Here is a 16,063-nt window from a genome sequence, read left to right on the forward strand (position 1 = left end):
AACAATGTCTGCTCAATCTATTTCTATTACTAATTTGCAGTCGGTGTCCAGTGCAGGTATTTAAGATAGGATTTTGCTTTGAACTAAATGTGAGTCCATTGAAAACAAACTTAGGTCCAATAACTTTCATTTGTTGAATTTTCCTTATTTTCACCTAATTTCAGCAGAGGAATATTTTAAGAAATATGTGGTTGAAACTTTGCAATTCCTGCCAGGCAAGAAATTTTTGATATCTAACTCTTATTACACACCAGACAAAAAGAGGTTATCTGGCAGTGAGACAGGAGATGCAGATGTTCTGCTCCCTGCCCCTAACCCAGATCTCTCTATTTTTGCAGACTTCTGGTGATAAGGTACCCACTAGAGCTACTTTTGTTGTTTCTTTTGCAATGACTGCGGATAAAGACATTTTTTCAAGCAATATTTTAAATATAAGGAGTCTTTATTTTGTGGTCACAAAGCACAGGTTTTTCCAGATGTATCTAGGGTGACAGATTAGGAGGAAGCAATTTATTCAATTAAACCTTGTGTTTTGTCTCTAGGTGCTTTGTTCTACTTAACATTTCCATGTACGTTTATAGTTACCTACCAGAGAAATAAGTTTGTATTTGTAGATTCAATGCACTTGGAAACTTTTTTGTTAGATAAATCCACTTGATAACAGTAGATACTGGAGATGTGCTTCAGCTGAACCTTTTGGTTTGGCCTTCGTTATCGGCCCGCCACGGGAAACTTGGTTTCCCATGGTTCGGGCCTTTTTATTTTCGGCCATCCCGAATTTCGGGATAGTGCGCGCTAACTCCCGTTCGTGCGCGCTAACCCAAAAAACGAATTTTTCCGAAATTTCGGAAAAATTTAGTTCATTTTTCAGGTTTTTCAAAACAGGATGAATTAGGCGATTTCGTTGAAATCGCCTAATTCATCCAAAACGAACGCATATCCATAGGGAGAGAGACTACCATTGTTTCCATATTAATGGCGGCTTCAATTAATGTGGACTATTTTGACAAATGTGATTTTCTTTTCTCTTCTGTATTTGTACCAATAGATGTACTGGTATATTTTCCTATTCCTTTTTATTTCATGTTTCTTTGTAAATATGATTTAAATTCAATAAAGAAATAATTGAAAAAAAAAAAAAGGAATCATCTGATTATTTATTAGTGTCCTTTAGCCAATCACTGTATCTCTATCCTCCTTACCTTTAAGCATTTCATTTTATTTTTATTTATAATGTATAATATTAAAATTTTAAATATCAAGCATATGGAATAATCTTATAATATCCCCACTAGTATTCATAACCTGTCCTATCCCATATTCCTATATGCATTCATATTCTGTAATCTCATATTATATGAATCCAACAAGGGCCCTTTATTTCACCTAAAGGGCTTCTTTAGGGGCTTTTAAAATTTTCACAGTCCAAACCAATACATTACTCATATCCATAAGGATAAATTACCAATACCTCTAGGTCTCTCTCCTACCTGTCACCTGATACAGTCACCCCAGTCATTCCCCTCTCACTAGTTATCCACACCGTTATGGTTGCCACCCGCGGGAGGCCCGCAGCACGGTCTTCTCACCTTCCCAGATGGGACCTCAGCGCTCAGTTCTCCGTCGCTGGCAGCAGTCGGCCACTGGCTCTGACCTCGGGCCCCCGCCAGTGTCCCTGGTCGTGCCATGCTACCCAGGACCTCCAGCCAGGATTCCTCCTCTAAGCAGGCCTCTCCGCTTGCTCCGCGGAGAAATGCCACCAACGGTGCCTTGCTCCCTCCTAGGCGCGCGTACGCGCAACTCTGATGCTTTTAAAGGGCCCGCTGTGGGAACCTGGCCAAGGATCCGGATGCTGACATCATCACTCTCAGCATACTTAAGATCGGGCAGCACTCCTAAGCGTTGCCTTTGCAACAGGTCTCCTCAGTTCCCTGTTGATCGAGTGCTCGTTGCCTCTAGAGATACGTCTCAGCCTTGTGTTCCTGATCCCTCATTGTTCCTGGTTCCTATCTCTTCGTTCCTACCCTGCTCCTTGCTTCGGATTGACTTCAAGGACTTTGACTTTGCTTTGCCTGACTCTGCCTTGTGATTATCTCCAAGCCTGACCTCTGCTACATCTAACCTCGCCTGCCTTCTCCAAGCCTGACCTCTGCCACATCTGACCTCGCCTGCCTTCTTCAAGCCTGACTTCTGCTATGCCTGATCATGCCTGCCTTCTCATGCCTGCCTCCGTGCCGTCAGACAAAGCAATGGTTGACCATTGCTTTGTCTGACCACATCTGCCTTCTCTGTGCCTTGACCATTGCTATGCCTGACCACGCCTGCCTTCTCTGTGCCTCGACCATTGCTACGTCTGACCACGTCTGCCTTCTCCATGCATTGAACATTGCTATGCCTGACCACACCTGCCTTCTCTGCGCCATGACCATTACTACGGATAACCTTGCTATAGACTCTCTCTTGTCCAGAGTTCTATGTTGCTCGTCACGCTTCCACTAGCCGCCAGCTTCCATACAAGCTTGACAGTGACGCCACTGCCTCTATCCTCTGGTCATGGACTTTCAAGGCTTTGGCCTTTCTTTGCTCAAGCACCTTCAGTCAGCTCCTTGTTCACTGGTGCTTGGGGTCCAGTTCTGTAACCCGTCTTGGATAGACTTATACCACCTGCAGGCTGCTGTCTCTGGGCTGAACCATCTACCTTCATTATCCTATTTCGAGGCCCGCCTAAGTCCTGCTGGCCCCGGCACCCAAAGGTTCAACCCGAGGGGAACGTGGGCTGGCATAGGTGAAACTCCAGTGGCCTCTAGCTTCAGCCCACTCCACCTGCTGATGGTGGGCTGAAGATGGTGGGGTTGACACAACCCTTGCCTACGGATTGTGTCAACCCCACCTCAGCCCAAGAATCCACCTCCGTCGCAACACACACAGCAGGCTGCCTCTCTCTCACCAGTCACTACCCCAACTAATCTCTCCCACCTGTTGCCCCATACAGTCAGCTTAATCAAACTCCCTCTTACCAGCCACCCCCACATACACCAGGGGAATTCAAAGTGTGCATCCCAAAATACCAGGGTCCTTTTCCTAAAATAGAAAGGGGTTTGCAAATTCAAAATATGCATTTGCATTACATGCTTTTGCTGACTAGAACTTGATGCTATTATTACATCACTTGTTTGTTTACACTTGTTACCAGACACTGGCCATCCACCCCACCACCACAAACACTACCTTGTAACCTTGGCAACACAAACAAGTAACTAAGGAGACAGCCAATGGGAATGCAGAACCATACCTCTAGCTAGCAAACTGCTACCCAACTGGCACTTTTTAACTTATTGCTAACATTTCCCGTTAGTGTATACTAGCTCCGAAATTAGGGAAACCCAAAATAAACACCCCCGAACCATTTTAATAACAAAATCAGACACCACCACAAAACAAAAACCACACAAAAAAACAAACAAAACACACTCCTAATATATTCCTTCTTTTCCTGCCTCATATTTCTATGCATGTTCCTTACAACTTCACAAGTTATTGTTGATTCTGTGCTTGTGACGCCTATGTTCCAGTTGGTATGACTGATGAGATGAAGACCCTCAGTAGAGGTGGGGTAATTGTTCTTTGGGTGGGGGCTGTGATAATTCTTTATTCTATTGTTGAACTAGTTGGTTGCTGGTTGTGAGGAGATATCCAGAGACAGATAATTGTTTCTGTAATATATCTTATATTACAAGCACTTTGTAATAGGAAAGAGTGTTGCTACTCTGAAAAAGCCGGTTTCTCGCAGAAGAATTTGAGTTTTTCTGTCAATAATGGTATGCAAGAATTAATGAACCCAGGTCTTTGATTGCTTGCTATATCTGAATGTTTATGCTTTTCTTGCCATAAAAAAATTGTGGCTCTCTGTAAGTGGGTACACATTGTAGGCTTATACTTGCACCTCTGTATTTTTAGCATTAATTGTAAATTGATTTGCTTTCCTTGGGAAGAGTAAATTGCCACTGCCATTTATATCCTGATGAGATTTTGCTTAGGCCTTGCAGACAATCAGCATAATATCCTCTCAAATCAAATGCCATCCCTGGCAGGAAGACATAGGAATACATTATATACAATCTGCTAGTAAGAAACAAGGCTTATAAAAACATTTTAGGAAACTGTCAAAGCTTTTATAAAAAAAAATATATATATATATATACCGTATATCTATGTTGAATGCCAATGACTGCACCTACTGCATGTTCAGGTGCCACCCCTGTGCCAGCACATTCCACATAACCCAAGAAAACGCTTTCCCCTTCACAGATAGCGAAAACACTTGGGTTATGTGGAATGTGCTGGCACAGGGGTGGCACCTGAGCATGCAGCAGGTGCAGTCATTGGCATTCAACATAGATATACGGTATATATATATATATTTTTTTTTTAAATAAAAGCTTTGACAGTTTCCTAAAATGTTTTTATAAGCCGTGTTTCATACTAGCAGATTGTATATAATGTATTCCTATGTCTTCCTGCCAGGGATGACATGTGATAAATGACATGGCTAGCAGTCAGCTCTTAGCACTAATGGGAACTCAGCAATGACACCTGCAGACCCTGCTTCTTATTCAGTGTTCACCTTCCACTCTATAATCTTCATAATGAGCCTTCGCCTCCCTTTGCTCAAACCCATATTACAAGCTCTATGGGCTCAAGTCAACCATATTTTCTGGCTAAAACAATATTTGCTTAACTTCAGCAAATACAAATAACCATTCCTTGATGAAAAAAATATTTTAAATACAAACCACAGGCCCTCTCTCTCTTTGGAAGGGGAGGACTGCCTTTATTTAAGCAATGTTATAAGATCACTACTCCCCCTCACCCCCTCCTCTCTTGGGATTATATAATACATTATCAATTGTATTACAATATGAATTGTATTAATTGAATGAATATGATTGGATATAGGAAGCCATTTGAGCCTATTGCCATTGTGATGTCACCATGAAGAAAAAGTAAAATGTCAAAAACACTTGCCAACACTTCGCTCATAAAAAAAATAAAAACATTTATGCAGTCTAACATGAATCAGTGGGGAAAAAGGAAATGAGAAATAAAAGTTTTGAAAATAAGATTAGAAAAACATTTATAATGATAGAACAGAGAACATTAGGGAAGGCTCACATATAAGTAAAATGAAAATAAAAATCATACCTTTTTGCTATTGCCCACTTTGCCTTGCCTTCACATTCTTATAAGCATCACTGTACATTAAGGAGTACAAAAAAACACACCTCTCTCCATTCCACAAATAGAAAACTTCATTCTTCACAATACCCCTCCTAGGGTAGCATACACTGAAAATACTAGGAGGCATAATACTGAGCAATCTTGCACAGGAAGGGTAGACATCTAGGACTACAGAAGCAGGTAAAAATGTAATTATGCTTAAATCAGCATAGACATGATATCTCACCATATTATGTACTTCTTGTACTGAATCCAGGTACAAGGTCATCTGAGGGTCTAAAATGTGGGGCCTGCCACCAGCTGCCAGCATGAGTGAAAAAGCTGTCTTTGCCATCCTGGCCAGGCCTGGTCAGAGATATTGCTGCTAAAATCAGGACAGGACTGAGCAATCATCACTGTAATCAGGACTTGGGTGAAAGAGCTGCCACTAGGTTCAAACTGGACCCAAGGAGAGATTTGGCAGCAGGTACAAGTTGAGAACAGCTGGAAGGAATATGCTGGATTGGAGAAAAAGAAGCCACGGGAAGGGAAAGGAACAAAGAGTAAAATTAGAGCTAAGACGCCTCAAAAAATAAGCAAGAAAAAAAATAGACAAAAGAAAAACCTGGCAAAATAAGTTAAAAAAAATCGCCAAACAAAAGCAAATAAAGAAGATTAAAAAAAAATAAAAAAGCAAGGAGAAAAATGTCCCTGGCTTCTAAAAATGCTTGCTTGGTGCCCAAGCCTTCTAAATATTTTTCCACCCCTATTAATGGCCAATCAGATGTGGGAACTGGTTTCCATTTTGAAAGGTCATACTCATTGGCTCATGTCTGCTGCTGTTACAGTCAGCTTCTGGCTTTTAAAAAAACATCATAGTGTAAGCTTCCCATAGCTTGTCTGACCATGGCCGAGGCTGCAACACCTTCAATGCACATGCTTCCTTACTTCCTCCAACTCCTCTATCTCTGGCAATATGGCCTGGAATAACTCCCTCAGCTGTTCCTCCTAGTTATTCCACCAAGTAGCATCTTACATTTATGTGCACAAAGCATTTTACATACTAATAGTATTTTGCACTGCAGATAGTTGATCTGTTGTCTTTGAAACATGGTAGTGAATGGTAATTAGTGGGTTGGGTGTAGTTTCTCATGCATTCTCTCATAAACTTGTTGAGATGTTAAATTTCTTTCTTTCATTTGTCCATCTTTTTCAGAGAGTTACAGGTTAAACCAACACCCTCATATTGAAGTAGAGCTCCATTAATTTTCAGTACAGAGAGGATCAACTACCGAATGGGAAGCTACCTCCAAGTCTGCAGGAGTGGCTGAGGAGATAACGGGCCTTGAGCGGATGTATGTAACATGTTATTTTCTTCCTCTCTTTTCTTGCATCCCCCTTGACTGCTTGCATGGGCACATGTATTTTATTGTATTTATTTATATGTATAAGAACACTAATTTTTCATGTTGTAGGTCTTTTCTGACTTGCCTGTCATAAGACCAAAGTCTGTGGGTAGGAAAAGTAGACCCTACTTGCCTAAACACCAGGCTTTGGAGTCTAGGCTTTCTACTAGACTCAAATCTTACAGTCAGGGGGGCGTGGCCTGACACCGATGTGAGCGGACGTGCGGCGGCTCGGCTCCTCTCCCCACGGACCTTAAAACCCCTTATTTCTTCTGCTTTACACCCGTTTTTGGTCGCAATTTGCCTCCTTACCATCTATCTCCACAGCGGGGAATCCGGTTATGACTACTAAACGGAGAACCATGGACCTCCGTCAGTTCTCGTATGGCAAGGCGCCTATGGAGGGGGAACAAGATGGCGCCGTCAGCGGGGGCCCGGAGCCAGCTGGCCTAGATGATCCTGGCGAGGCTACCCCTACAATGGACGCCCCTGAGGTGCCGAACGCAGCCCTACTCCTCACGCGGGAAGAGGCTCGGCGCTGGTTCCTTGAACTCCGCAGTGACATGAAGCAGTATAAAACTGACATTATGGCCTCTGTGGCAGAGCTTCGGGAGGACTTGGCAGCCATGGGTAATCGCGTCGATGACGTGGAAAATAGAATCGATAGCCACGGGGACGCGATCAATACATTGACGGCTCAACAAGAAGCGGCTAACAAAGATATCACAGCTATACAGGACAAACTCGAGGACCTGGAAAATAGAAGCAGGAGGAATAACATCAGAATCAGAGGGGTCCCTGAGTCTGCTGAATTTTCTGACGCTAAGCAGGTAGCTCTGCAAGTATGCAATTTTATACTTCAAAATGGCGGAGAGGACCCTACAATGGGGGCGGAGGCTCACCCGATAGTGAGTTTGGAACGGGCCCACCGTGCTCTTGGCCCCCGCAGGGATCATTTACCCAGGGACATTGTAATCTGTCTTACTAGTTTTCCAGTGAAGGAAAGCATATACGCAAAGGCCCGCCAGATGAAATCAATCACTTGGCAGAATCACCAGATTTCTATTTTTCAAGATCTGGCGCCCTCCACGCTCAAAAAACGCTATGAGCTGCGTGAGGTTACTGCGGCCCTGAGGGACAAAGACATTAGGTACCGCTGGACATACCCCTTTGGCTTACTGTTCCAATATCAGGGGGTCTCTTACAGGATCTCCTCTGTAGCAGAAGCTGGGGAGGTTCTCAACAAGGCTCAGATTTCGGTATCCCTCTCCAGCACTCAGCCGGCGGTGGCAGCATCCCTCAGGGACCAGGCCCCACGTTGGCAAAGAGCCGGCAAAGGAGGGAAACGGCTCCGGCGACAGCATGATGAGAGTCAGCTGCCAGAGCAGGACCGGGGCTGACCGATAGGCAGTATTCAGCTCCTTTTTGAATTGATGGGTCGGGCCGGTCTGCACCTGGCCTACCAGGTTGGTCTGATGGCCTTCCAGGGAACAAAACCTGATTTTCAGGACTCATTCTCTCCCTGGGTGTTCGCAGTTTTGGTGTTTCTTTCTGTTTGATGGTTACCATGTATTCATTCTGCTATTATGTTCAAAGCATAAGGGGTTTTCTACTTTTGATATATCTCTGTACTGTTTCCGTGGTCCGTGGGGGGGTGGGGGAGGGGGTCGAGGTAGGATGCGTCTGTCTCTGATCGGGCAGCCACGGGCTCCCCTGCGAGCATTATCCCTGGCGAGTCTGGGGATATGGTAGGACTTCAGGGGTCGGGAACTGACCACTTGGGTGATTATGGAGTGGAGGTAATATGGAAGTTTTATACTGTCTCATACTATGGGGACTATGGCCAGCGGGGGTTCCAGGGACTTAGGTTCCCTTGCACACGGGGCGGGGGAGGTTGTCTGCCCTTTTATTTTGATTAAACATGGCTACCAAACTACTGTCCCTTAATGTGAAGGGCCTTAATACCCCCAGAAAGCGTCTCCTGCTCAGGCGGGAGCTTCAGCGGCAATCCGCAGGGATTGTCTTTGTCCAAGAAACGCATGTCCGAAAGCACCATGAGCGTCTCCTCCAATTCTCACAGTATCCCACTACGCATTGGGCAGCCAGCACAGCGGCACATAAATATGCTGGAGTTGGCATTTTGTTCTCCTCCTCCTGCATTCATGAGCTGCTTTCGGTAGTGAGCGACCCCAACGGCAGGTACCTAATGCTTAAAATCAAACAGGATAAACATATCTACACGTTATTAAATGTTTATTTCCCTAACAACAATCAGGTACCATTTATAGATCAATTGCACACCCTCTTGCAGACACATGGGGAGGGTGAGTTGATTGTAGGAGGTGATTTTAATTTTGTATTGGATCCTGTTAAGGACTCTAGTTCGGGCAAGTTGACCCACTCAGCTACACGCCGGGCCTGGAGGCGCTTCACGGAAGCCTGGTGTCTCGTTGATATCTGGAGGGAGAGATACACACACTCGAGGTCTTACACCTTTTATTCATGTCCACACACTACGTATACACGCATTGATTATATATTTACCTCAACCACTATGCAAACCAGGGTTCAGAAGGTGGATATAGACCCCATCACGTGGTCTGACCATGCACCCATGTGGATTTCATATAGCATAGGCGACGCTGGTACGGGTCATCGGTCGTGGCGGCTCAATGACAATCTCCTAAAAGATCACTCCTTTGTCACCACTGTTGATAAGCATTTAAGGGACTTTTTTAGGGAAAATCAGACAGAGGGTATGTCCCCACTCACAGTTTGGGAATGCTCCAAGGCAGTCATACGGGGTGTCTGCATTTCCAGGGCAGCCTATTGTAACAAGGAGCGGGTGGTGTGTAGAACTCGCCTCCTTTTAGATCTTGCTGCCCTCACGCAGTGGCACAGCCAATCCCGTTCAGAGAGGCTGTACCAGAAGATCCTAGCTGTGCGTGACCAACTGCGGGCCCTTGAGGACACAGCCATTAGTCATCACCTAACCATTTTGAAACAACGACACTTTGAGGGAGGTAACAAGGCGGGGAAATATTTAGCTCGACAACTAAGGGCGGCCCAGACCCGTACGGTGGTCGCCAAAGTTAGTAATGGTGGTGGTCAGTTGGTTACCTCTTCAGAAGAGATCCGTCAAGCCTTCACTGATTTTTATGCGCAATTATATGCACAGGGCGATGACACTCCCATCGAAAACATACAGGCCTATTTGGAGACCATTGATTTACCCCAACTATCTCACATACAGCAACAATCATTAGATAAACCCATCACTTCCTTGGAAGTTCTAGCGGCCATCAAAAAGATGAAAATTGGAAAAGCTCCGGGGATGGATGGTTACATGGGGTTATACTATAAGAAATTTGCTCAAACGCTAGTCAGCCCCCTTACTCAAGCTTTTAATTCTCTATTGGAGGGATCTAATTTCACCCTTGATGCTAATACGGCAGGGATAACAGTGCTCGCCAAGCCGGATCGTGACCCTACAAAATGCAGTTCTTATAGGCCAATATCTTTGATTAATTTAGATTTGAAGCTCTTGGCCAGGATCTTAGCCGCTCGCCTGATTGGGGTTCTCCCAGAGTTAATCCACAACGATCAAGTGGGGTTCATACCCGGAAGATTAGCAGCAGACAATGTCCGCCGTATTGTGGATATCATTGATCTCGTGCACCATGAAGGGTCACCGGCAATTCTTTTAGCGCTGGACGCTGAAAAGGCGTTTGATCTGGTGCGGTGGGATTTCCTTTTCCAGGTGCTTCAAAAAACTGGATTTGGAGGTTCTTTTATCTCCTGGGTTCGCAAACTGTACGACCGGCCACTTGCTAGGGTTAAGGTTAATGGTGGGTATGGCCCCCCGTTTGGGATCCAAAGGGGAACTAGACAGGGATGTCCATTGTCCCCACTATTGTTTGCCTTATTTTTGGAACCCCTGGCGCATAGAATCCGGCACTCAGATGCTGTTCGAGGGGTGACTAGGGGAGATGCCCAATTCAAAATATCCCTCTTTGCAGACGATATCCTTTTTACTCTTACTGATCCCGGTCGCTCCCTTCGGGGAGTGATGGACGAGCTGGGTCATTTTACAACGCTCTCTGGCATGAAAATAAACTTTGATAAATCCGAAATACTTAATCTCACCCTGCCTCTTTCTGATGCTTCTGTTTTGCAAGCGGAATATCCTTTTAAGTGGGCTTCTTCGTCCCTTAAATACCTGGGGGTACGGCTGGGTGTACGCACTGGCTCCCTGTATGATTTAAACTATAAACCTCTTGTGGACACCATCCAGGCAGACTTGACTAAATGGGAGGAGCTTCACCACTCCTGGTTGGGCAGGCTGGCAATAATTAAAATGAATGTCCTCCCCCGTTTTCTATATTTTTTTACCACTATCCCTCTTTTTCTCCCCTCTAAGTTACTTAAAAATTGGCAACAGATGCTGGGCCACTTTATCTGGAGACGCCGCCCCCCTAGGATTGCTCGAGCCATGTTATTTCAGCCTAAAAATAGAGGAGGCCTACAATTACCGAATCTGGTGTGGTACTATGGAGCGGCTCAATTGAGGGCCCTGGTGGCATTTCATGGTACTAGGGATGTTCCACAATGGGTCAAATTGGAACAAGCTTTACTAGGGCCCTTCCCTATTGATGCCCTTCCCTGGCAGCCCCGTTCACTGTGGGGGGGGGGGGGGGGGGTGTTGTTTACGAACCCTTTGCTTTGCGAACTACTATGCGCCTCTGGAGGACTTGGCAGCCTTTGCTGGTGGGCAGGGAGCACTTCTCCATGATGACTCATATGTTTTCTAATCTTATATTGCCCCTTCGGGATTGCTCCAAGGCTCATCAGCAATGGTTCCAGGCTGGTGTCCGTCTATTGGGGCATGTTTATAAACAGGATGCTATTGTTACCCAAAACTATTTACAGGATACTTATGCTTTGGATCAGATTGATTTTCTTCTCTACGCCAAGGTGTATCATTCCCTGCGAAAAGGGGTGCGGGAGGGCTCCATACGGACTAGGGGTACTCTCTTTGAAACCCTTTGCAAAAATGCCTCCTCCGTTAGGGGAGTGATATCTAAGATCTACACTCTTATCAATGGCAGAAAATTGGACCATGTGCGTCACCGGACCTTATGGGAATTGGACTTTAACCGGACTTTGGACGATGCGGACTGGGAACAGATCTACACCACCGCCCACAAATGCTTGATTGCCACGGGACTGCAGGAAAACTGCTACAAAATGATCTCTAGGTGGCATTTTATCCCAGTTGCGCTTCATAAATTTGCTCCGGACATACCTGACACTTGTTGGCGAGGGTGCGGGGGCACAGGTACTTACTTTCATATCTGGTGGACATGTCCCCAACATAAGCCAGTGCTGGGAGGAGGTGTTCGATTGGGTGGATCAGGTTACTCAGCTGCGCGCCCGTGTTGAACCTTGGCATGCTTTATTGGGCGCCTCGCTCCCGGATGTCAGCCTTTCTAATCAACGGCTCGTTCTACAGGTGTTTATTGCCACGAGATCCGAAATTGCGCTTCACTGGAAGCGACTGCATGCTCCCTCCTTGGCTTCCATTCAGCAACGTTTACATTGCTTTTATCAGCTGTACAGACTCACGGCGCGTCATCAAGACCACCTTCCACTCTTTCAGAAGATCTGGGATCCTTACAGCCGTTGGTTGGTGCAGCAGGACGCTTCTGGGCTATAAATCGTGTGGACCTGCCACGCTCAAGGGCGTTTTCTGCTTGGGGACCTTGGACACTTAGCTTGTTTGTACCTGGCTATCTGGTTCCCTCAGGTTCACTGCACAGATAATTGCCGGACTCCTCTCATCATATCCTGTCGCTACGTTTCATGGTGACCTCCTTCTTCTCCTACGTTATCTTTTGTGCCCTCGGCTGCTTACCATTTCCCCATATCTCATCTTTCTTTATATTCTTTCTCAGGTGTTTCTGTGGTGTTTTGCTTATTCTCCACTATAGCCCATGTTGTATTGGTCAGGGGGGGGGGGGTGGGGGATTATCTTGGAACCAGATGATGTTTTCCTTGCTCTGATGTCAGTAGGGGACTGACTCACATTTTGTTCTTCATTTTGTATACCTTGTTTACTGCTTAACATTTTGTAATGTTTTTATGGTTCCTAAATAAAAACCGTTTAAATACAAAAAAAAAAATCTTACAGTCAAACCCTTAAATCCAAGCAGTGACTAAAGCAGCTTTCTTCAAACTGTATCAGCTGTGACATCTCCAGCTCGGAGTACTGCAATCCACTTTACATCGGAAAGTCCATCATACTGAACCAGCAACTGCAATTGGTAGACAATACTGCTACTCGATTGCTGAGTAGCAAAAACAAATTTGACAAAATCACACCTATCCTAAGGGCCCTCCACTGGCTCCCTCCTCTGTACCATACCAGATTTAAAATCCTAACTCTAGCCTATAAGACCCTCACAGATAATGCCCCACTCTACCTCAGGCACCATTTCACCACTTACTGGCCATTCCGCTTCCTGCACTCACTGTCCCAATCCTACCTGGCACCACTTCCAGGATCTGTGCTTCGTAAGCACCAGGAAGAGGACTTTCTGAAGTGCCGCACTAACCCTCTGGAAAGCGCTGCCACCGAACGCCAGACAAGTCCTGGCCCTGCTTGCCTTCAGAAAGCCACTATAATCATGGTTATTTTGCTCTGCAGCAATACCATGGAATAGAGTCTCTCATACCCTGAAACAGCGTTGCACTTTCCAGGGACCATCCAAGAGCGATCGCCTTTAAGCCATGCTAACAACTACTGCACTGTACCAGTCACCAATCTGTTTTCCCAAATCTCTCTCCATCCTGTGACTTCCAGTACCCTTTATAGATGGCTCTTCCTCCCCTCTTTTTTTCTCCCTTTCTAATTGTGCCACAGTGGTACCCCTGCACTCCCTCTGCCATTCTCATGGACTCAACATTTACTTATCTGTGTCAACCCTGCCAAACCCCGTGCTTACAAGATGTACGTAAGTGTGCACAAATATATATATATAGAGAGAGAGAGAGAGATACAGATAGATAGATAGATATAAATAATACACCCTCTCCCCCCGAAAAAGACCCCCAATTATTGTACATATTTATATACTGATCTGTGCTTAGAATCCTACTTTTCATTTGCTGGTTCCCTATGAGCATCCTGTTTGTGCAGAAACTGTATACACAAACATTGTTCTGCAACATGAGTCCTTTGTGACCTTTTTTTTAAACTCTTTCTTCTGGAAAAGCATGAAAGAAAAAATGATGATGATGATTGTGACAACATGTCCTCACTGGTTAGTTTCTGTGCATGCGGCTGCAACTTTCATGTAAGAGCTATGACTGTGTATGTAGTCTCATCTATGGTGCGGGCAAAAGATATTTTTGTATTTACTGGGTTATTTGCAGTCATGTTTCATGTCTTGGTTTTTCTTCTAATACTGTCTAGAGCAGCCATGCACTAGCATTTTATAGGTTGGGTACTTATCTAATTGGTCTTTACATGAGATGTTTGGAGTTACAATGTTAACAGTTAATAATATATGACTCTGCTTTCCACTTCTCGTGATCTTACAATGTTATTGCATGCCATTCTTTACCTGTTCTACTCTTATCTGATTATATTGAAGGTCTTGATGTGGTAGGTTAATTCTTCATGAAAGCTTAAAGTTCTTATGCTGAAACTTAATTTTTCCTTTCTCTCCTACAGAATGACATGCATGTGTTCAACAGGAAAGAAGAAAAAAAGAACAAACGTGCCCATGCATTTAAAAAGCAGGTAAACAGGTGCCATCCTGGAGCAGTCCTACATTTCCCCTGCAAAGCCATAGGGATAAAAAAAATACAAATTCTATTAGATTCTTGTGTTAGCTGTTTTCTCTTTAGCTCTACAGAGTCTGTAGGGATATATGTTTAAATGAATCCATGAGTGCTATAGTGTGATAATTATTCATAAGAGCTGATGGAGAATTATGGTCAAAGGTAGGTCTATCTATAGACCTGGGAGCAATATATATCTAAGGGAGGTGTTTTGTTTTGTTTTGAAACTTCATAGTGTAAGCATCCGCTAGTGGTGTCTATAATAGTTCAAATATTGAGGATGCATATGTCCCTAGTATTATCCTGTATTTATCAGTTATGTGAGATATTGTGATGATGTTATGGGTTCACATGCATGTAAACTTTGTGTAGAGTATAAGAATAAGTGCAGGAAGTGTGACCAAATGAGGCTGAGAGCAAGATAGGAAATAAAGGTGTGAATAAGCGTGGCCCAGGTTCTAATTCTGGTCCATATGCCACTAATATTTACCCCTTAACCTCTACTCATAGAAGGAACTGGGCTGGATTAGTTTCAGTGGTAGATGGTGTAATATGGTATTTGTATCTGTAAGCCTGGATGATATCTTAGGGTGATATCTGGTGCTATAAAAAGTGAGACTTTTGCTTAGTTTTTAGCTTGGTTGCAGAATTCCAGGGAGGCATATTTTTCCATGGAGGGAGTAAATCTTATACTGCACTTCTAGGCTCAAAGCTTTGTTTCCTTTGGGAAGAAACTCCTAGGAGGAATCCTGGAGATGACACCACCAAAAAGAGAGCAACCTGCCTTGGGAGGCTCGTCATTTATCCTGGTGCGGAGTAAGTAAACGTATTTCTTACTGATGAACTGTGCTGAAATTTTGCCAGGAATGTTTGTGCTGCAAAGGATTTAGATTTTTGCTACTGATTGTTTATTTTATTGTGGAAGCCTGTGGAAGATTAAACTTGGATAAGCAGTGGTCTGAACTCTTTCCAGGGTTTGGGTTCACCTGAGTGGAGATGTCTATTAGGACGTGTCATCCTAAAGAAGCCAAGTACCTTGGGAGGTTGTCTATCCAACTACAGAGGGGAGAAATTTCCCCTGTGCGGTAAAGAAAACTCTCTGAGCCCAGTTCACCACACCCATCTGCACCATCACTTTTTTAAACTCACTGACCTTTGCAAGGACTGAAACGTCATAAAATCTTTTTTTTGTTTTAGTTTTACATACCCTAGCTGGGTCACATAAGGAAAAGCAGGGACAGATTAGTCTAAGAGAGAGAATGTGTACGTTGTAAGTGAGATTCTAGACTTATATGCTTCCTCCTACTCCTTTGGGCTTCCAACTCAGATGAAATGGGCCTCTATTTATTTATTTTAACTTATTAAGGTGGTGAACAATTAGCAGAAAACAAAAACAAAAACACAATGATAAGATGAGTTGATCTCAAGGTCCAGAAAGAAATGCACCAAGTTTGAAGGTCCTTTAAATATATTGTACCCACGCCATGTAAAGCTTTCAAAGTTAGTTTCAATATCTTGAATTGAACCCACAAGAAGATAAAAAGCCAATGGAGTTCTTTAAGATATAAGCTAATTGCATCTCTATAACTGCAGCA

The 16,063-nt window shown here is 44.2% G+C and overlaps 1 long non-coding RNA gene across 1 annotated transcript; it reads left to right on the forward strand.

Moving 5' to 3' along the window:
- Positions 1 to 6,452: 6,452 nt before the first annotated feature.
- Positions 6,453 to 15,285, forward strand: LOC115095441. The gene is made up of 3 exons (XR_003857769.1): positions 6,453 to 6,572; positions 14,359 to 14,427; positions 15,173 to 15,285. It is a non-coding gene; the product is annotated as an uncharacterized LOC115095441 (long non-coding RNA).
- Positions 15,286 to 16,063: the final 778 nt, after the last annotated feature.

The sequence above is a fragment of the Rhinatrema bivittatum genome, chromosome 7 (assembly GCF_901001135.1).
Source record: "Rhinatrema bivittatum chromosome 7, aRhiBiv1.1, whole genome shotgun sequence".
NCBI lineage: Eukaryota > Metazoa > Chordata > Amphibia > Gymnophiona > Rhinatrematidae > Rhinatrema > Rhinatrema bivittatum.